General features: G+C 47.1%; 1 protein-coding gene across 4 annotated transcripts in view; it reads right to left on the reverse strand.

The window, feature by feature from the left end:
- LOC139052848 (hemicentin-2-like) overlaps positions 1 to 23,071 on the reverse strand; it is a 363,460-nt gene that overhangs the window by 174,736 nt on the left and 165,653 nt on the right. The window lies entirely within an intron of this gene.

A 23,071-nucleotide genomic window follows, 5' to 3' on the forward strand; every position in this document is an offset into this window, starting at 1 on the left:
TAAATGTAAAGCTTGACACAAGCACGCATTTCCTTTGCATAAGCACTTTTTTCGTGGCTTTCTTCTGCACCGCTGACTTAAAGACGCCGCGCTGGGTATGCTGTCGCAGTGTTTCCATGGTGAAAACAATTCTTTGAGCTTTATCCAGAACGTATGGTGTAGGTCTCCTTAACACAAAGAACTTGTGGCAAACAATCGCCGTAATGTTTACACACCTAGTCAGGCGGCCACAGAAAATCATGCTTCGACAGTTCAGGGAAAGGGAGGAGTACACAGCGCTGTACCCCCGCAGTTGTAAATGTTTTTACGGTAGGCGGTTGTCCATGGAATGCGTCCTTAAAGCATGACCGACAAGACCTGCCCCCCCCCCCTCCCCCTCCATTATTGTGGGACACTCTAGCCCCGTCCCGTTTCACTCTTCACAGTGACCCACGTCGAGCAATAGTACCTTATTATTAATTTATTAACTCATTATTATAATATGTTAGCAATATTAACAATATTAGGTACACAAAGCTCTTTTTCAACGAAAAACGTCCTGTTTACAGGCATTTCTGCCTCGAATGCGGTATGATGATGATGATGATGTGTGTTGTTTTGTGGCGCAAGGGCCAGGTTTGGCCAAAGAGCGCCATGACTGGTGGTAGTGTTAAGGATGTATTATGGAAGATGTGACTTGGCTGTAAGGTGGCCTAAAAATAGTCGCTGTAAAGTGCGTAAAATCTATGTACTATAAAATTATGGCGATGACTAATGGCGAATACTGTGAACATTAAAATCCATCGTTGAATGATGCAAAATAAAAATATATAGAATGGTAAAATTACTTGGAGCACTGCTGCCTCTCCAGAGCCCTTGAAACACAAGGGCCTAGAGGCATGTGCTATATATACTAAAGAGCTATCGCAGCGGCATCCTCTGAGAGAGGACCCGCTACGAACATGTAGGGCTAAAAACATGCAAGACAACATCTTTCAGGAAACTTAGAACTGCATTCGTGTCAAATAAAGGTTCTGGGCCGAGTAACATAACAGGGTGAAGGGGGATGCGCTGCCGGTATGCTAAGGGAAAATGCTTCTTCCTTTCATGTTCGGCTTCCCGACACTCCAGGAGGACGTGGAGGACGGTCAGCCTCTCACCGCATCTACCGCAGGTTGGAGGCTCGTTTCCCGTGAGTAAAAAGTTATGTGTGCCAAAAGTGTGTCCTATTCTTAACCGACAGAATAGGACATCTGTCCGGCGGGATTTTGTTACAGGAGGCCAGAAACCTAATTGTGGCTTTATTACATGCAGTTTATTATTTATTTCTTCGTCCCACATACGTTGCCAGTGGCTTCGTAGTTTCCTTCTTAAGAAAGGCTTCAGGTCTGTGACAGGGACCGAAGCAGTAGGATTATCTGCATGCAATGAGATTGATGTGGCCATCTGGTCAGCTAGAACGTTTCCCTCGATGCCCCTATGTCCAGGCACCCAGCATATGATCACATGTTGGTTAGACATATATGATTTGCACAGTGCGGAGTAGAGTTCATTAAATACTGGATTTTTGTGATTGCAGAAAGACATCAAGGCCTTCACAACACTGAGGGAGTCCGTATATATAACTGATTTCTGGAGTTTTTATTTATTTATATGCTTTACGGCCGACAGCAGTGCGTAGGCCTCAGCCGTAAAGATACTAGTTTCCGGGTGCAGTACGTCGGGTTCCGAGAAGGATGGACCGACGGCTGCATAGGACACCCCGTCGCGTGACTTCGATGCGTCTGTGTAGAACTCCGTGCAGGAGTATTTGTGTTGGAGTTCCCAGAAATGCATCTTGATTTCAATCTCTGGAGCATGCTTTGTGACTTCCACGAAAGATATATCACATTGTATGAGCTGCCACTCCCAAGGAGGTAGCAGCTTGACTGGATGCATTAGGCGAAGCTCGAGGAGTGGAACGTGCATTTCTTCGCTAAGCTCCCTCACACGCAGCGAGAAAGGCTGTCTTACAGACGGACGATTGCGAAAGAGTGTAGCACATGTCATGTCATTGATGGTATTAAAACAGGGATGTTGGGGGTTTGAGTGGACTTTCAGAAAATATGTATGGCTAATGTATGTTCTCTGCAGAGGAAGTGACCACTCATTTGATTCTACATATAGACTTTGTATGGGACTCGTTCTGAAAGCGCCAGTGGCCAGTCGGATTCCTAGATGGTGGACCGGGTCTAGCATCCTTAGTGCGCTTGGGGCGGCAGAGTGGTAAATCACGGCGCCATAGTCTAGTCGTGATCGAATGAGGCTTTTATAGAGATTCATTAAGCACTTCCTGTCACTACCCCACGTAGTCTGGGATAAAAGCTTGATTATGTTCATTGTTTTTAGACACTTTTCTTTGAGATGTTTAATGTGGGGGACGAAGGTGAGTCTGTAGTCAAGTATGACACCTAGAAATTTGTGTTCTTTGTTTACAGGTATCTGTTGTCCACGCAGTTCTATGCAGGGATCTGGAACCAGGCCTCTCTTTCTTGTAAAAAGAACACAAGAGCTTTTGTTAGGATTGATCTTAAACCCATTCTTGTCTGCCCACATTGACACTTTGTTCAGGCCATGCTGTACCTGTCTCTCGCAGACTGCAAGGTTACAAGATTTGAAAGCTATTTGAATGTCGTCCACGTAGACAGAGTAAAAGATGGCGGGTGGTAGTGAAGCACGAAGCGTATTCATTTTCACGATAAATAGCGTGCAGGTGAGCACGCCTCCTTGGGGTACACCCGTTTCTTGCGTAAAAGGACGTGAGAGTGCATTGCCGACTTTTACCCGGAAGGCACGATTTGACAGATAGCTTTTTATTATATTAAACATATTACCGTGGATGCCCATTTCTGACAAGTCTCTTAAGATTCCGTAACGCCACGTCGTATCGTACGCCTTCTCCATATCGAGGAATATGGATAAGAAGAATTGTTTGTGTACAAATGCGTCCCGGATATTTGCTTCTACACGTACAAGGTGGTCAGTTGTGGAGCGCCCTTCTCGGAAGCCGTACTGATAAGGATCAAGCATTTTGCTCTGTTCAAGGAAAAAGATGAGTCGCCGATTTATCATTTTTTCAAACACCTTACAAATGCAACTTGTGAGGGCTATTGGGCGGTAACTTGCCACTGAGGAAGGGTCTTTTCCTTGTTTCAAAACAGGGACCACAATGGCTTCCTTCCACACAATTGGAAGGTACCCTGCATCCCAGATGGTGTTGAAAAGTGTGAGTAGTGTAACTTGCGTATCCGGGTGTAAATTTTTGAGCATTTCATACATGATTCGATCCGATCCTGGTGCGGAGCTCTTGCATGCGCTCAAGGCAGCTCTCAATTCAGCAATACCAAAAGGACGGTTGTAAGGCTCATTCTCTCGACCTTTTCTTGTTAATGGCTTACGTTCTTCTGTTTGTTTGGATTTGAGAAAGGATTGTGTATAATTTGTTTCACTTGACACGCTCTCAAAATATTCCCCAAGTGAGTCTGCCTGGTCTTGCAGTGTATCGCCCTGTGTGTTTACCAGGGGGAGTGAATGTGTTTCCCGCCCTCTTATCCTATTAACTCTGTTCCAGGCTTTGGCCTCATCCTTAAAGGAGTTAATGCTCGATAAAAACTTGTGCCAGCTTTCTCTTCTGGCCTGCCGGCGGGTTCTCCTACTTTGGGATTTTATTTTTTTAAAGTTGACTAGATTCTCTGTGGTGGGAGAAGCTCGCAGCAACCCCCACGCCTTGTTCTGATTCTTACGGGCGGTCCGACATTCACTGTTCCACCACGGTACACGTGGTTTGCATGCCAAACCACTTACTTCGGATATGCATCTTGATGCGGCATCTATTATGAATGCTGTAAGATAATCCACAGCAGCATCAATTTCTAAGGAAGACAGGTCAGCCCATGAGATCCTAGAGAGAGTTCGAAATTTCTGCCAGTCGGCTGTGTCTATCTTCCACCTTGGAGTTTGTGGAGGATATTTGTTTTCTTTAGATGTTCTTATCAGTATGGGGAAGTGGTCGCTCCCATAAGGATTGTTCATAACTTCCCATACGAGTTCAGGCAGTATACATGGGGAAACTAGGCTGAGGTCAATTGATGAAAATGTTCTGTTGGCGAGAGAATAATATGTGGGTGCCTTCTTATTCAGCAGGCATGCACCAGAAGAGAATAGGAACTGTTCAACAAGACGACCTCGCGCATCTATACGAGAGTCACCCCACAGGCTGTTGTGCGCATTGAAATCCCCAAGTACAACGTAAGGTTCTGGCAATTCATCGATGAAGGACTGAAATTCATGTTTGCTCAGTTTGTAGTGTGGGGGTATATAAATTGAGCAAATAGTGATAAGTTTGTTTAGCAGAACAGCTCGCACTGCCACTGCTTCAAGGGGCGTTCGTAGCTGTAAAGGTTGACATGCTATACTTTTATGGGTGAGAATCGCCACACCACCCGATGATGCGACGGCATCATCGCGATCTTTGCGAAAAGTTATGTACTGTCGGAGAAAGTTTGTGTGTTTGGATTTTAAGTGTGTTTCCTGTAAACACAGCACTTTTGGATTGTGTTGGTGGAGGATTTCCTGCACATCATCAAGGTTTCTAAGAAGACCTCGGACATTGAACTGAATTATTTGTGTATCCATTTTTAAAGTAAGTTGGTGCTGTGTGTACGGAAACTGAAAGATGTCTTAGATTACAGAGCTCTTTCGAGGCCCTCTAATCGGGGTTTTGCCCTTTCTGGAGCGTTCGAGGGAGCCTCGCCGCTCCTTAGGCGCTTGGCGCGCCGTGAGGAAAGGTGTAGTGTCCATTGCCTCGTGTGAGGCGCCGGACACGTGCTCTTGCGAGCGAGAAGTTACTAGAGAGGGTCCCGCCTTGGAGGGCAAGACCCCTGCGCCCACCAGCCCGGAGGTCGATGAGGCTCCCTGAGGGATTTAGCTGCGCCGGCTGTTGCCAGCGCAGGAAGGGGCCGGGGAGGCCGGGGCAACCTCGGCTGCGCCAACCTTCGGGGTCGATGATCCCTCATTCAGGGTTGACGGAGCAGCGCTAGCTGCAACCGCCGTGGGGGCAGATGGCGTAGCTGCCGACTCACTGCCTGTGGGTCGGACAGTCGCCGGAGGCCGTTGTGACGCTGCCCCCTGACGCGCCACTTCGGCAAAGCTTTTCTTTGGCAAGTATGCTACCCGCCTGCGTGCCTCTTTGAATGATATGTTTTCCTTTACTTTGATTGTGACTATGTCTTTCTCTTTTTTCCAGGACGGGCACGACCGCGAGTATGCGGCGTGCTCGCCTTCACAGTTTACACAATGGAGAGTGTTCACGCAAGCTTCAGAAGTATGTTCGTGTGCACTGCACTTCGCACAGGTTTGACGGCCTCGGCAGCTCTGCGAACTGTGACCGAAGCGTTGGCATTTGAAACATCTAAGCGGATTTGGCACATATGGCCTAACACGGAGCTTGATGTACCCGGCCTCTACAGACTCGGGCAGAATACTTGAGCCGAAAGTCAATATAAGGTGTTTGGTCTTGATTTCTTTGCTGTCACGCCTGATCTTAATTCTTTTAACATTGATAACGTTCTGGTCACTGAAGCCCTCCAAGAGTTCATCCTCCGTGAGCTCCAGCAAGTCATCGTCCGAGACAACACCGCGGCTTGTGTTCATGGTACGGTGCGGGGTTACTGTTATTTGGGTCTCGCCAAATGCGACAAGTTTCGGCAGCTTTTCATACTGCTTCTGGTTTTGGAGCTCCAAAAGGAGATCGCCACTTGACATTCTCGACACCTTATATCCTGTACCGAGAACTTCGGTCAAAGACTTGGAAACAAGGAACGGTGAAATGGATCGCACTAGTTTGTCTGGCTTTTCTGAGTGAATGACGTGGAATCGAGGAAAGTTGTGGACTTGTCGTCCGAAAAATTGAAAGAGGTCTTCGGTGCGCCCTCGTTTCTGAGGGCGATCAGGAAGATTGGGGAAAGAGGTTTCCATGAAAATGTATAAAAATTCGGCAACAGCGCCGACCACCCACCACGGAGCCCAACGAGGGGACGCGGCAGAGCTTGCACGCAAGTCTGCACGACGCCAGCCGTACGCCGCCACTATAACCAAATATGGTGTACCCAAGGTTGGATAACCACACAGGGTTAACCCTTGCCGCCGAGGAGAATGAAGTAAATGGAAGAGAGAAGAAGACAGGAAAGATAAAAAAGTAAGAGATAAAGATAAAGATTCGAGAGGAAGAGATAGGAATAGGCGACTGCCGATTTCCCCCGGGTGGGTCAGTCCGGAGGTGCCGTCTATGTGAAGCAGAGGCCAAAGGGGTGTGTTGCCTCCGCCGGGGGGCCTTATAGGTCCGAACACCCGGCATCGGCTCAACCCCCAGGATCCCCTTTTCCCCAGACACGGCTAAGCCGCGCACGGCTACACGCGGGAGGGTCCAACCCTCGTGTGCTCGGGTCCGTGGTGTCGCCACACACCAAACGCCTGCTGACGCAGACGCCCCTGCGGGGAATGCGGTATGCCTACCCTTTCTCTTGGCCACCAAAGAGGAAGCACAAACACAAATGCATTTGCACTTACTCCGAATTTCTTGTTCTTGAAATAGACCAAGCCCAACCCTTGTTAGCCCAGAGATGCATTGTTGTCAATGAATAGCATTTAGCAGTTCCAAACCCTCTCTGTGTAATTGGGTGTGAACCATTGTGGGGTGGTAAAGGCGGAGCTGGTGAATGGAGATAATACATCCTTATGCCAGTGTGTGGTCGAACTTATTTTCCCAACATTAGCAACCTGAGGCCCCCTCCACTCAATAAATGAAAATACATTTTTGCACTTTTAAAATCGACACCCGGACACAACGACTTGCCACGCGAGTAATTCCCACGTCATTCAGTTTTATTCGAGAAACTTAAGAACAGCGTTGCATCACACCGGATATTACAGAGGTATTTGAAACGGCAGAAATAAATGTTTTCAAATGGGACCCGTCAACCTTGAACAGCTGGCACAAGCATTTGCTATAAAGATTTGATTATATGAGTGCGGCACGATATACATTTCAGACTGTTTAGTGCACGACAGTCATTACCACGTGACCAGGATGGGCAAGCGTCCCTGCGTTCCAATAAAACCACGCGCACAACAATACAAGCCAACAAACGTTAAGCATATCGAGCGAAATTTATCACGGTTGCCAGGCAAGGCTGCTCCGCGACGAGACACTCTCGTCACCAGGTGCGGACCGACGTTCCCCTTTCCCAACCAGAAAGGAAGGGCGAGCAGGAAGCCGTTCCGAGAATCACACCGAAATGTACTTTCTTCATAGTTCCCCACACTAGGCGAGAGAGACGAATTGTACCATGTCATTCATCAGCTTTTAGGAATGTCAAACCGTTGCAGAATAGAGGGGTGTGCACGGTACAGGTATAATACATGCCAAGATACCGAATGAGAACAACACCCCAGTCAAAGGGGCCACAGTACTTTGATCTAAACACGTAAACATTCATACAGGTGCATCAAATGGAGGTCCATTCGAAGTCCGCGTTTGTCCTTTCAAATCTCAAGGGATGAATTTTGAGCCTGGAGGGCGTCCAAAAGAAGAAAAAAAAATCGGAATAAATACGGAAGTGCAATTTTTTTTCAGATGAAAAGTTACGCAGTTCCCACGCACTGTCCGAATCGATGTGAGCGACGCTTTCTGCACCGGTTGTTTTGATTGACGATAATTAGCGAGGATGTCGGCAGCGAAACCCTAACTTCTGCAACGCTTAGCGCGTTGATATCAAACGTTAGCTTGAGTGCACCACTGCTGTTTATATATATATATATATATATATATATATATATATATATATATATATATATATATATATATACTAACATTTCGAAAGTGGCATGTCCTTCGTCAGAATCAATGATGATGATGAGTGGTGTTTAATGGCGCAAGGGCCAGGTTTGGCCAAAGAGCGCCATGACAGGTGGTAATGTTTACGATGTGTTGTGGGTGACGTGCCTAATGAACTCATCATGGTAGGTGAGATATGGCTGTAAAAGGGCCTAAAACTTCCGCGGTAAGTGGAGTAGAATACATAGGTGCTAAAATAATGATGATGACTAGGGTGTGATATGGGCTATGGCATTGGACTTTCGTTAAAACATGATGCAATAAAACTTAACACTGACAAGAGAGTTTCAAGAGAGCCCTTGAATGCAGGGCTGTTAGTCGTGTGCTTAAAAGTTACCTGGCCAGATGATTTTCAGTGTGTCCGTTTCGGCTAAAAACTCTAAGACTGTTTGCAGGTTAAAAAGAGGTTCATCGCTAAGAAAAAATGCAGGGTGAAGGGGTAAATTCTCGCGATATGCAGCAGGGAAATACTTTTTCCTCTCTGTTTCTATTGCAGGGCACTCAATAAGAGCATGGAGGACAGTGAGATTATAGCCGCACTTAGCACAAGTTGGAGGATCGCCCCCAGTCAAGAGATGAGAGTGGGTGCCGTATGTGTGGCCTATCCTTAATCGGCAGAGAAGTACTTCCTTGTACCTTGCTATTTTCCCATTTATCCAGTTCCCCAGTTTTGGCTTTATTATATGAAGCTTGTTCATTTTTTGTGTATCCCATTCGCCCTGCCAGTGATTCCTCAATTTACTGCGTAGAAAGGGTTTTAGGTCTGTGGCAGGGATGGGGATATTTGAATCTGCATCGCTAAAAATTACTGACCTAGCACTTTCGTCAGCAGCTTCGTTGCCTTTTATACCTTTGTGACCAGGTACCCAGCATATTATAATCGATTGATTGCACATATATGCGGAACATAACAAGCTATACAGCTCATTAAAAACCGAGTTCTTATGCTTTTGTAAGCTAATTAGGGCTCTCACTACACTTAATGAGTCTGTGAAGACAATAGCCTTGGCGATATTTTTTAGCCGTATGTGTTGAATAGCCTTAAGTATGGCGTATGCTTCTGCTGTAAAGATACTGGTGTGTGGGTTTAGTGGTCCAGATGTTGAAAGTGAGGGTCCCAGAGCTGCGTAAGCAACACCAGTTGGAGACTTCGAAGCATCTGTGTAAAATTCATCACATGAGTACTTTTCCTTGAGTTCTATAAAATGCGAATATATGTGTGCCTCCGGGGCTCGTTTCGATATTTCTAAGAAAGAGATGTCGCATTGGATAGACTGCCACTCCCAAGGCGGTGGAAGCCGTGTAGGAGCCATTAAGTCATTGTGTAAAAGAGGGACCCCCGTTTTTTCTGATAGTGCTTCCAACCGGAGGGACAGGGGAGGCCTAGTGGCTGGGCGGTTACGAAACAGCCTAGCAGTGGACAGGTCACATATAGTGAAATGACAAGGATGTTTAACATCTGACCTAACTTTAAGGGCGTAGGAGAAAGTTAAATATGTCCTTTGGTAGTGCAACGACCATTCGTTTGACTCGACGTAGAGGCTTTGCACAGGGCTAGTCCTAAAGGCGCCTGTAGCAAGGCGGATACCTAAGTGGTGAATGGGATCAAGCATTTTCAGAGCACTAGGTCCGGCAGAATTGTAGACTATTGCTCCGTAGTCAAGGCGAGTTAATATTAGACTTTTGTAGAGCTTTAAAAGGCACCGCCTGTCGCTTCCCCAAGATGTACGTGACAAGAGCTTCAGCAAGTTCATAGACTTGAGGCACTTTGATTTCAGGTACTTCAAGTGTGGTACAAAAGTCAGCTTACTATCTAAAAGGATTCCGAGAAATTTGTGTTCATAGCTCACAGATAGCCGTTCTCCATTTAGATCTATTGCGGGGTCCGCCATTATGCCTCTCTTGTTAGAAAATAGGACGCATGTACTTTTGTGTGGGTTTAGTTTGAAACCGTTTTGGTCCGCCCACTTAGATAATTTATTTATGCAAAGCTGTACTTGTCGCTCGCAGATACTTAGGTTACATGATTTGAAGCCTATCTGGATGTCATCCACATATACGGAATAAAACATTGTATGTGGTATGGCAGTCTGGATCGAATTCATTTTGACAATAAAAAGAGTGCAGCTCAGCACACCACCTTGTGGAACACCGGCCTCTTGCGTAAATGGACGAGACAGAACGTTACCAACTCTAACACGGAACGTCCGATTGGAGAGGTAACTCTGAATCACGTTCAGCAAGTTGCCTCGAACTCCCATTTCAGACAGGTCACGGAGAATTCCATAGCGCCAGGTTGTGTCGTATGCCTTTTCCATATCTAAAAATACTGACAGGAAGAACTGTTTGCGGACAAAGGCATCACGGATATTTGTCTCGATGCGGACAAGGTGATCTGTTGTGGATCTGCGCTCCCTAAAACCGCACTGTAAGGGATCGAGTATTTTGTTGCTTTCAAGAAAATGGATGAGGCGACGGTTAATCATCTTTTCAAATAATTTGCATAGACAACTAGTGAGAGCTATAGGTCTATAACTGTTGGGTGAGGAAGGGTCCTTGCCCTCTTTGAGAATAGGGATTACGATTGCTTCTTTCCAGACAGAAGGAATGTATCCGGCAGAGAACATGGAATTGAAGAGTGACAGCAGTGTTTTTGGGGTTTCAGGGTGTAAGTGTCTAATCATCTCATACATTATTCTGTCACTTCCTGGAGCGGACTTGTTGCAACAGTTCAGTGAGGCTTGGAACTCAGCCATTCCAAATGGACGATTGTATACTTCATTGGAAGTGCCTTTCCCACCCAGTGTCATCTGTTCTGCTTGTCGCCGTAATTTTAGGAATGTATCTGTGTAATGAGATGTACTGGAAATGTGTTCGAAATGTGCTCCTAGACAGTCAGCCTGGTCCTGAAGAGTATCTGTTTGCGTGTTTACTAATGGTAGGGGATGAGTATCGCGGCCTTTTATTTTGTTTACTCTGTTCCAAGCTTTTCTTTCGTCTGTATATGAATTAATACTAGAGATGTATTTCTGCCAGCTTTCCCTTTTGGCAAGGCGGCGCGTCCTTCTACCTTCTGATTTTATTTTCTTGAAGCTGATCAAGTTCTCGGTAGTTGGGCAGTCGCGAAGGCAACCCCAAGCCTTATTTTGAATTTTGCGGGCTTCCCTACACTGCTCATTCCACCAAGGAATGCGTCGTTTAGAGGGTGATCCATTCGTTTGAGGGATACATATTGATGCAGCTTCTGTTATAAACGCCGTCAAATATGACACTCTATCATCGATTGAGAGAGTACAGATGTCATCCAAGGTCAAATGTGTCAGCTCTCTGTATCGTTTCCAGTCAGCACAGTCGACCTTCCAACGGGGCAGATGTGGAGAAAACTTATCGCTTTTTGTTAATTTTAAAACAATTGGGAAATGGTCACTCCCATATGGATTTTTGATCACGTTCCACTCCAGGTAGGGCACTAATGTACTTGATGTTATGCTTAAGTCAATGGATGAGAACGTTTTGTTGGCCACGCTGTAGAATGTGGGTTCTTTCTTGTTTAGTATGCATGCATTGGAAGATAAAAGGAAGTTTTCTAATAAGCGCCCTCTCGTATCACAACGTGAACCTCCCCAGAGGGTGTTATGTGCATTTAAATCGCCTACTAGAATGTAAGGTTCTGGGAGTTCTGCAATAAAGCTCTCGAATTCTGTTCTGGAAAGTTGATGGCTCGGAGGAATGTAGAGAGAGCAAACAGTAACTAGCTTATCAAATAGCACGGCTCTGATTGCCACTGCCTCAAGGGGCGTTTGCAGATGTAAATGCTTACAGGCGATACCCTTATCAACTATAATAGCAACATCGCCTGACGAGGCGTAGGCGTCACTGCGATCTTTGCGGTAAATGGCGTACTGTTTGAGAAAGTTAGTATGTGAAAGATTGAGGTGTGTCTCTTGCACACACAGCACCCTTGGATTAAACTTGCGAAGGAGTTCCTTAATGTCATCAAGATTATGTATTAGACCTCTCACATTCCAATGCATTACCTGTGTGGCCATATTGGAAGTGTTTTATGGTGTGTGTAAAGAGATATGGATTAGGTTGGCTCAAGGGACCTTTCCAGGCCCCTTGACGCGGGGTATTTCTTTTTTCTTGGCGCGCTCCAGGGAGCAACGCCGTTCCTTCGGCGTGTGAGACGCCGGAGAAGTTTTCGTTACATCCATCGCCTCGTCAGAGGCGCTGGATGACGCCCGCTCAGCGGGCACGCGCGGTGTTTTTTCGGGCCTGTCCGCACGAGCAGTGGCCCTAGGACCGGCAGGCTCGGAAGTCTGCTGGCCCTTCGTGGTAGGGGGCGGAGGAGCAGTGGCTGCTTCCGCCAGGGGGGCTGATGGCGTAACCGCCGTCACACTCCGTGTGACTTGCGCGGCCGCCAGAGGATGTGGCGCTGCCCCCCGGCGCGTCACATCACTGTAGGACGGATTCGGTTGGTTATGTACAGAAAAACGCTTGCGCGCTTCCGGAAAAGAAATGTTTAGTTTGACCTTCAGTTCGATTATTTGTTTTTCTTTTTTCCATGACGGGCACGATCGCGAATAGGCGGGGTGGTCTCCGTCACAGTTAGCGCAGTGGGTTGTAGAAGAACAGGTGTCCGATGTGTGGTCTTTAGATGCACATTTTGCACAAGTAGCACGCCCTCGGCAGCTCTGAGACCCATGCCCAAAACGCTGACACTTGAAGCATCGGCGCGGATTGGGGATGTACGGTCGTACGCGTAGTTTGCAATATCCCGTCTCTAATGAATCAGGTAGTTCACTTGTTCCAAATGTTATTATTAGATGTTTTGTTGGAATTTCCTTGTCGTCACGCCTTAACTTAATTCGTTGCACCTTTACTACGTTTTGTTCTTGCCATCCTTCCAACAGTTCGCTCTCACTAAGTTCAAGGAGGTCGTCATCAGAAATGACACCACGTACAGTGTTCATTGACCGGTGGGGGCCCACAGAGACTGGAATGTCACCGAACGCAACAAGTTTGGTCAGTTTGCTGTATTGGAGCTTGTCACGCACTTCGAGAAGAAGCTCGCCGCTTCCCATCTTAGTTACTTTGTAACCAGAGCCGATTTCTTCAGTCAGACATTTTGCGACCACAAATGGGGATATTGTGCGAACTGTTTTGGTTTCATGCTGGCTATGTATTACATGGTATTTGGGGAAAATTTCTTTCGGTTTCAAGAGGAAGTTGAAAGTTTCATCGGTGCGCCCCCTCTTCAGGGAGCGATCAAGGAGTGGGGGGAAATTTGAAGCCATATATAGAATTGCTGTATTCGGCAGGAATGCCCGCCGCCCACCTCGGAGCCCAACCTGGGGACGCCACAGGATTAGAAACATTCTATTCTGCGTACGCCAGCGGTACAATCCCACTATAACCTAATATAAATACCCAAGACTGGATATATTATACAAGGTTAACCCTTGCCGCCAGGAAAATAACGAAGTAATAAGAAGTGAAGAGAAGACAGGAGAGATAGAAAAGTAAGAGATAAAGACGAAGATTCGAGAGGAAGAGATAGGAAGAGGCGACTGCCGATTTCCCCCGGGTGGGTCAGTCCGGGGGTGCCGTCTATGTGAAGCAGAGGCCAAAGGGGTGTGTTGCCTCCGCCGGGGGGCCTTAAAGGTCCAAACACCCAGCATCGGCTCAACCCCCAGGATCCCCTTTTCCCCAGACACGGCTAAGCCGCGCACGGCTACACGCGGGAGGGTCCAACCCTCGTGTGCTCGGGTCCGTGGTGTCGCCACACACCAAACGCCTGCTGACGCAGACGCCCCTGCGGGGCTTCGTCAGAATCAACGAGGCCACATTTATTCTAACGTTAAGACATCACAAATATAATTTTCGATTTTCGTAAGTTGCCACTTCATTTGTTCAGCTTTCCTTTTAAATATATATATATATATATATATAATAAACAGCCTGTACTATTAGCGCTTACAACATATAGTGTGAAAGCAACTTGCTAAAAAATGCGCAGCCATGCTTCTAAAGATATTTGCTGAAAGCACCATAGCTGAAAGGGTGTCAGCGACTTTGTCTATTGTCAGGTGGGAGCAGCTGGTTGAGAGGTATGCGGACATGGTTAGGCCAATTACTACAGCTACTACCGCAATTACTACAGAACGGAGAATTGAGAGAGTTGGAATACCTTCGTGAACTTCATCCTTTATTTTGTTTCTTCTTTGTGTAGTTGTTGCGCTGAATGATGACGAATGAATTGCTATTTGCCTTTCCTGGAAAAGTTCACCCCTCCTTGGACGATGAGCGTGTATGTGACCCACTCTCTCTCTCTCTCTCTGCTGCCGGCATTTCTCCCATTGTTGCTCGAAACAGGTCCAGCGATACGTTAATTTTTCAAACCCACTCTCCAAAAACTTGTGACCAATCACGACCCCGAAGGGAGGCCCCACCTACCAGGCTATAAAAGGCACAGTGTGCATCTCAGTGACACTTGTCGTCTCTCAGCTTGTCCGAGTCAGACCGACGTGACGTTAGCATATCCTCGCTGCGAACAACCTTGACGACCTGTGGCTGGCCCCAGACGAAAGCAGTGAGGCGCCCATCAATGCCCCATCGTCTTGCAAGCTTTAGCTTCATCAAAGGCGCGCTCTTCGAACTCGTTTACCACCAACCACCTAGGGAGCCACAACTACCAGAGAGGAACGGAGAATCTGTCCATCGCCGACCCTGCGACCGGACTAGCGCTCCAGACGACAATGACTCAGACCGGGCAGACAGGCAACCTGGTTCTCCGTCGCAGCCATCAGGGTCTTCCGAGGATCTCTACGATAACACTTCCACCATGGAAGCGACCACGTACACCCTTCGAGGATGATGATGATGATATGTGGTGTTTTATGGCGCAAGGGCCAGGTTTGACCAAAGAGCGCCATGACATGTGGTAATGTTGGCGATGTATTGTGGATGACATGCACAATGAACTCACCATGGTAGATGTGATATGGCTGTAAAAGGGCCTAAAAAACTTACGCTTTAAGTGGAGTAGAATATATAGGTGGTAAAATAATGACGGTGACTAGAATGTGATGTGGGCTATGGCAATGGGCTTTCGTTAAAACAGGATGCAATAAAACATAACACTGACACCAGAGTTTCAAGAGAGCCCTTGAATGCAGGGCTGTTAGTCGTGTGCTTAAAAGTTGCCTGGCCAGATGATTTTTAGGGTGTCCGTTTCGGCTAAAAACTCTAAAACTGTTTCCAGATTAAAAAGAGGTTCATCGCTAAGAAAAAATGCAGGGTGAAGGGGTAAATTCTCGCGATATGCAGCAGGGAAATACTTTTTCCTTTCTGTTTCTATTGCAGGGCACTCAATAAGAGCATGCAGGACAGTGAGATTATTGCCGCACTTAACACAAGTTGGAAGATCGCCCCCAGTCAAGAGATGAGAGTGGGTGCCGTATGTGTGGCCTATCCTTAATCGGCAAAGAATTACTTCCTTGTACCGTGCTGTTTTGCCACTTATCCAATTCCGCAATTTTGGTTTGATAATGTGTAACTTATTCAATGTTTGTGTATCCCACTCTTCTTGCCAATGATTCCTCAATTTACAGCGCAGAAGGGGCTTTAGGTCTGTTGCAGGAATGGGGATATTTCCATCTGTGTTGTTAAAACTCACTGACGTAGCCTTTTCGTCAGCAGCTACGTTGCCTTTTATGCCCTTATGGCCAGGTACCCAGCATAGTATAATCGATTGGTTGCACATGTATGCGGAGCATAACACGCTATACAGCTTATTAAAAACCGAGTTCTTGTGCTTTCGTAAGCTAATTAGGGCTCTCACTACACTTAACGAGTCTGTAAATATAACAGCCTTAGCGATATTTTTGAGCCGTATGTGTTGAATAGCCTTAAGAATGGCGTATGCTTCCGCTGTAAAGATACTGGTGTATGGGTTTAGTGGTCCAGATGTTGAAAGTGAGGGTCCCAGAGCTGCGTAAGCAACACCAGCTGGAGATTTCGAAGCATCTGTGTAAAATTCATCACATGAATATTTCTCCTTGAGTTCCATAAAATGTGAATATATGTGTGCCTCCGGGGCTCGTTTCGATATTTCTAGGAAAGAGATGTCGCATTGGATAGTCTGCCACTCCCAAGGCGGTGGAAGCCGTGTAGGAGCCATTAGGATATTGTGTAAAAGAGGGACACCTATTTTTTCTGATAGTGCTTCCAACCGGAGGGACAGAGGAGGCCTAGTGGCTGGGCGGTTACGAAACAGCCTAGCAGTGGACAAGTCGCATATAGTGGAATGACAAGGATGTTTAACATCTGAGCTAACTTTAAGGGCGTAGGATAAAGTTAAATATGTTCTTTGGTAGTGCAATGACCATTCGTTTGACTCGACGTAGAGGCTTTGCACAGGGCTAGTCTTAAAGGCGCCTGTAGCAAGGCGGATACCTAAGTGGTGAATAGGATCAAGCATTTTCAGAGCACTAGGTCCGGCAGAATTGTAGACTATTGCTCCGTAGTCAAGGCGTGTTAATACTAGACTTTTGTAGAGCTTTAAAAGGCACCGCCTGTCGCTTCCCCAAGATGTACGTGACAAGAGCTTCAGCAAATTCATAGACTTGAGGCACTTTGACTTCAGATACTTCAAGTGTGGTACAAAAGTCAGCTTACTGTCTAAAAGGATTCCTAGAAATTTGTGTTCATGGCTCACAGATAGCCGTTCTCCATTTAGATCTATTGCGGGGTCCGCCATTATGCCTCTCTTGTTAGAAAATAGGACGCATGTACTTTTTTGTGGGTTTAGTTTGAAACCATTTTCGTCCGCCCACTTAGATAATTTATTTATGCAAAGCTGTACTTGTCGCTCGCAGATACTTAAGTTACTTGATTTGAAACCTATCTGGATGTCATCCACATATACGGAATAAAACATAGTATGTGGTATGGCAGTCTGGATCGCGTTCATTTTGACAATAAATAGAGTGCAGCTCAGCACACCACCTTGTGGAACACCAGTCTCTTGCGTAAATGAACGAGACAGAACGTTACCAACTCTAACACGGAACGTCCGATTGGAGAGGTAACTATGAATCACGTTCAGCAAGTTGCCTCGAACTCCCATTTCAGACAGGTCACGGAGGATTCCAAAGCGCCAAGTTGTGTCATATGCCTTCTCCAAATCTAAAAATACGGACAGGAAAAGCTGTTTGTGGACAAAGGCATCGCGGATATTTGTCTCGATGCGGACAAGGTGATCTGTTGTGGATCTACCCTCTCTAAAACCGCACTGAAATGGATCGAGTATTTTGTTGCTTTCAAGAAAATGGATGAGGCGACGGTTAATCATCTTCTCAAATAATTTGCATAGACAACTAGTGAGAGCTATAGGTCTATAACTGTTGGGTGAGGAAGGGTCCTTGCCCTCTTTGAGGATAGGGATTACGATTGCTTCTTTCCAAACAGAAGGAATGTAGCCTGCAGAGAACAAGGAATTAAAGAGTGACAGTAGTGCTTTTTGGGTTTCGGGGTGTAAGTGTCTGATCATCTCATACATTATCCTGTCACTTCCTGGAGCGGACTTGTTGCAACAGCTCAGTGAGGCCTGGAACTCAGCCATTCCAAATGGACGATTGTATACTTCGTTGGATGTGCTTTTCCGATCGAAGTTCATCTGTTCTGCTAGTCGCTGGTATTTTACGAATGTATCTGTGTAGTGAGATGTACTGGAAATGTGCTCGAAATGTGCTCCTAGACAGTCTGCCTGATCCTCCAGGGTGTGTCCTTGTGTATTTAATAAAGGTAAGGGATGAGTTTCGCGGCCTTTTATTTTGTTAACCCTGTTCCAGGCTTTTCGTTCGTCTGTGTATGAATTGATGCTGCTTATGTAGTTTTTCCAACTTTCCCGTTTAGCGCGGCGGCGTGTTCTTCTCCCTTGCGACTTGATCGCCTTGAAATGAATTAGGTTCTCTGTGGTTGGTGAGTTACGAAGGAGATTCCAAGCCTTGTTTTGTTTTTTCCTGGCTTCCCTACACTCCTCATTCCACCATGGAATACGTCGTTTCGAGGGCGACCCTTTTGTTTGGGGGATACATACTGATGCAGCATCAATAATGAACGTTGTTATGTATGCTACTGCGTCGTCTAGGTTAAGTTCACAGATATCATTCCAGGGCAGCTGCGTTAGTTCGCGAAACTTCGTCCAGTCGGCTGAATCAACTTTCCATCGGGGAACATGTGCAGGACACTCACTTTGTTTTTTAAGGTTTAGGACGATGGGGAAGTGATCACTGCCATAAGGGTTATTAATGACATCCCACTGGAGATATGGTACAATTGTACTAGACGCTATGCTTAGATCTATCGAAGAAAATGTATTATGTGTAGAGCTGTAAAATGTTGGCTTTTTCTTGTTAAGCAAGCAGGAACCTGAACTGAATAGGATGTTTTCTATAAGCCGTCCTCGCGCATCACAGCGAGAGTCGCCCCAAAGTGGGCTATGCGCGTTTAGATCACCGACGATTATGTAAGGGTGAGGCAGCTCATCAATAAAGCTTTGAAATGTTGTGCTAGAGAGTTGATAACTTGGGGGGATGTATATGGACGTGATAGTAACTACTTTATTGAATAGTACTGCTTGAATAGCAACTGCCTCAAGGGGTGTTCGAAGTTGCAGTTGCCGACAAGCAACGCCTCTGTCTACTAGTATTGCTACGCCGCCGGACGATGCAACAGCATCATCTCGGTCTTTCCGGAAAATTGCGTATTGCCTAAGAAAGTTTGTTTGTGTAGATTTAAGATGTGTCTCCTGAACACACAGCACCTTTGGATTGTATTTGTGTAAGAGTTCTTTGATATCATCGAGGTTATGGATCAGACCTCTCACGTTCCAGTGTATTATTTGTGTATCCATATTGTTTTTGTTTATGTGCTGTGTGTCAAGAGATATGAATTAGGTTGGCTCAAGGGACCTTTCCAGGCCCCTTGACGCGGGGTATTTCTTTTTTCTTGGCGCGCTCCAGGGAGCAACGCCGTTCCTTCGGCGTCTGAGACGCCGGCGAAGTTTTTGTTACATCCATCGCCTCGTCAGAGGCGCTGGATGACGCCCGCTCAGCGGGCACTCTCGGGAGTTTTTCGGGCCTGTCTGCACGGGCAGTGGCCCTGGGACCGGCAGGCTCGGAGGTCTGCTGGTCCTTCGTGGTAGGGGGCGGAAGAGCAGTGGCTGCTCCCACCAGGGGGGCTGATGGCGTAACCGTCGTCACACTCCGTGTGACTTGGGCGGCCGCCGAAGGATGTAGCGCTGCCCCCCGGCGCGCCACATCGGTGTAGGAAGGACTAGAGTGGTTGTGGAGAGCGAAACGTTTACGTGCCTCTGGAAAAGATAGGTTTAGTTTGACTTTGAGTTCTATGATTTGTTTCTCCTTTTTCCACGAGGGGCACGATCGCGAGTAGGCGGGGTGATCTCCTTTACAGTTGGCACAGTGGTTTGGTGAAGTGCAGATGTCAGAAGCGTGTTCAGAAGAACTACACTTAGCACAAGTAGCACGTCCTCTGCAGGTTTGAGACCCATGCCCAAAACGCTGACACTTGAAGCATCGACGCGGATTTGGGATGTATGGTCGAACACGCAGCTTGCAGTAGCCGGTTTCTATTGTTTCAGGCAGGTCGCTGGTTCCGAAAGTAATGATTATGTGTTTGGTCGGTATTTGTTTGTCATCTCGCCTTAATGTTATTCTTTGGACTCTTACTACGTTCTGGTCTTGCCATCCTTCTAGTAGTTCGCTTTCACTCAGTTCGAGAAGGTCATCTTCTGAGACGACTCCGCGGACTGTATTCATGGATCTGTGTGGGCCCACTGAGACTGGAATTTCTCCAAATGCTACAAGTTTCGAGAGCTTGTCATATTGTGTTTTGTCGCGAAGTTCGAGAAGAAGATCACCACTTCCCATCTTCGTTACTTTATATCCTGGGCCAATTGCTTCCGTGAGGCATTTTGCTACAACAAATGGTGAGATCATTCTGACTGTTTTGCTATCGTGCTGACTGTGTACAACATGGTACTTGGGAAAAGATTGCTTTGTTTGCATGAAAAACGTGAAAGTTTCATCGGTGCGCCCCCTCTTGAGGGAGCGATCAGGTAATGGTGGAAAGTTGCTTGCCATAAAGCATTGGAAATTTCGGCGGCGATGGTGGCCACCCACCACCGAGCCCAACAAGGGGACGCTACAAGGTTAGAAGAATACCTGCAGGCGCCAGCCATGCATCGCCGCTATAACCTTATATATATACCCAAGGTTGCATATACTACACACGGTTAACCCTTGCCACCAAGAAATACGGAAGTAATAAGAAGTGAAGAGGAGACAGGAAAGGTGAAAAAGTGGGAGAGAAAGACGAAGATTAGAGAGGAGGACAGGAAAAGGCAACTGCCGGTTTCCTCCAGGTGGGTCAGTCTGGAGGTGCCGTCTATGCGAAGCAGAGGCCAAAGAGGTGTGTTGCCTCCGCCGGGGGGCCTTAAAGGTCCAAACACCCAGCATCGGCTCAACCTCCAGGATCCCCCTTTCCCCAGACACGGCTAAGCCGCGCACGGCTACACGCGGGAGGGCCCAACCCTCGTGTGCTCGGGTCCGTGGTGTCGCAACACACCAAACGCCTGCTTGCGCAGACGCCCCTGCGGGGACCCTTCGAGGATACGGCTGGCCATTCGTGAACGAGCAACCCATCACCTTCGAGCAGCGGTTGCCGTGGGTGCCCGTCTGCGCGAACTGCAGGGTGGTTGCAGACGATGCGGTGCTGCTTCCCTGCCGTCACACCTTGTGTGGTCGATGCCTCAAAGACGCTTGTGATGGCCACAGCTGCGAACACAGGCACCGTTTCGGCCGGTGTCCCCTCGACGGTGGATACTTCTTGGAGGAAGACGCCGTCGACGTGTACTTCCCTCTGGAGTGTCTTATGGCCCTGCGGGTGCGCTGTTTCCACGCCGGTCTGGGCTGCCCGTTCAACGGAGTACTTGGGGAACTTCAGCATCACCTGCTGGAATGCATCTTCGGAATTGGTAGCATCGCTGGCGCCTAGGCCTGGAGTCACCGGTGGATCTAGCCCTGTGCCGCTTACGACGGGCCGCATAGGCCTCTTCCATTGGGTAGCCTGTGACCACGTGTGCTGAACTTCGAAACCGCGGCCTTTGAAGATATGCCTGTACTGCTCGAGTGCGTAATAAATGTTGTTTGTCCTTTCCCCAATTGTTCCATTATTCGCGTGCCATGCGGTGGTCGGCTGGAAACGGCCTGAACAGCTGCAGCACGTTCATTATGTACATACCAGGTGTTTTTTTCCTTCTTTTTTTCTCATCGTCGCCTTTCTTCCCCGTGGCTGGATTCTTGGATGGGTATATGCTTGTCAGTATATAGTAAAACTATATTATATAGTACAACTAGCAATAAGTGGCCTTATATCGAGCCAGTCTGATGATGTACTAAGTAGTCGCAATGAGCGTATGAGTTTTGCGCGTTGAAATAAGCTGTAGCTAAAAGTACGTATTACACTCCTTCCAATATTTTTGAGGTACGTTACAAGTATTCGTCATTGCCTTTATGAATGCATCTGCGAGGTTTCTCTTTTGCATTCTCCAAGATTCAATTTCAGTTGCTTCGCTAATCAGCAATTTTAAGCGGTACACTTATATTGCCCTCGCGTCAACTTCTTCTATTCTCTGGTGCAGCGTGCCTCTTTCGACGCAGCCCCCTCAGATGTGCATGATCTTCACTGCAATAACAACTGCCGCCAGTGCTATCATCGAAATCCGTATGGTGCCTCTCCGATCCCGCACTATGACAGCGAGTGCTTAATCGCAACATGAGCACAATGATGCAATGACGCTTCTCTACCTATTCACTGAGTGATTGGTGGCCATGCGATCGCTTTGCAGCTCATGACATTCACAAAGATGTGAAAGTCGCAACTGCAATACAGAAATTAACAAAATCCGTAACCAACCAAACCATCGAAGCGCAACTCTACGCCGTATGGCAAGTGCCGCTGATTGTTCTTTCAGTCGCCCGCACTTCTCGTTCGCAAACCGGCGTGAGTGATTCTTGTCGTACTGCTTGCTTTTTCGCTCAAAGCCGTTAGTTCTTGAAACTTCTTCGGGAGACGGCTTTAATGACAGCCCTACGCAAATCACTGATGTAAACATAAACGTTGGTAGCCCAAAATTACGGCGTCGTATAGACCGTTTCATCGGGCGAGGAGGATAGGGCGCCCGGAGAGCCTTTCCTCCTCACTGGCTAGGGCGATCCGGTGAGGCGCTGCTTGAAAGTATTGCTGTCGCGTGCTACGGAATGATTTCGAGATGTTTTAGATGGTACTTTGTGAAATTTACGCCATGTCCGTTCATATAAGGTCGTCAGGGAAGCCTTTCGGTGCATCAGTAACTACAGTAGGCGGAAATATCTCTTGGGGGCGCAAAAATGTGACGCGTTTTATCAGCCGCGGTGTACGCACATTATCAGTCGCAGTGTGTGTGTATGTGTTGTGAGATATTTTGCTTATATCGGTTTTAATTCAACAAAGAAAACTGGTGTATATCTGTATTACCAGCACTAAATGGTAAGTCTGCTCAATATCTGATCGCTTGGTGTAGGGAGTAAAACAAAGCATAAGAGGGAATGCTCGTGCACGGCCAACCTAAGGCAACCACGAAACATCTAAGCGGCAGGCGCTATCAAATATTTGTGATGCACGGGCATCGTCCTCACGCATATCAAGTCTAGTAGGCTTCAAATTACCATATGTCTACGCTAGCCTTCCTGCATGAGGCCGATGGCGCTGCTCAACACAGCTATAACTGCGGTTGGTGAACCAGCACGGTACATATGTAACCTGTGCGCTTCGGCATTGCCTTTTTGGCCTGCATACAGCCACAATATGTGAGACATCGCATAAAAACAATGCGATGCCCATTTTCGAGGACAAAATTTCCGTAATACGTGTGAGTGCGTCGCAGAGAATGGAGCGAACACAACAAAAAAAAATGGTTATCATCCTCTTTCTCGAAATAGCAAGAGAAAACGCGCTAACGCCGCAATGGGGCCTCACATAGTCACGCCGCACAATGTTTATAAATACATAATCGCTGATGCCGTATGCTTGGAC

Source organism: Dermacentor albipictus, unplaced genomic scaffold (assembly GCF_038994185.2).
Source record: "Dermacentor albipictus isolate Rhodes 1998 colony unplaced genomic scaffold, USDA_Dalb.pri_finalv2 scaffold_40, whole genome shotgun sequence".
NCBI lineage: Eukaryota > Metazoa > Arthropoda > Arachnida > Ixodida > Ixodidae > Dermacentor > Dermacentor albipictus.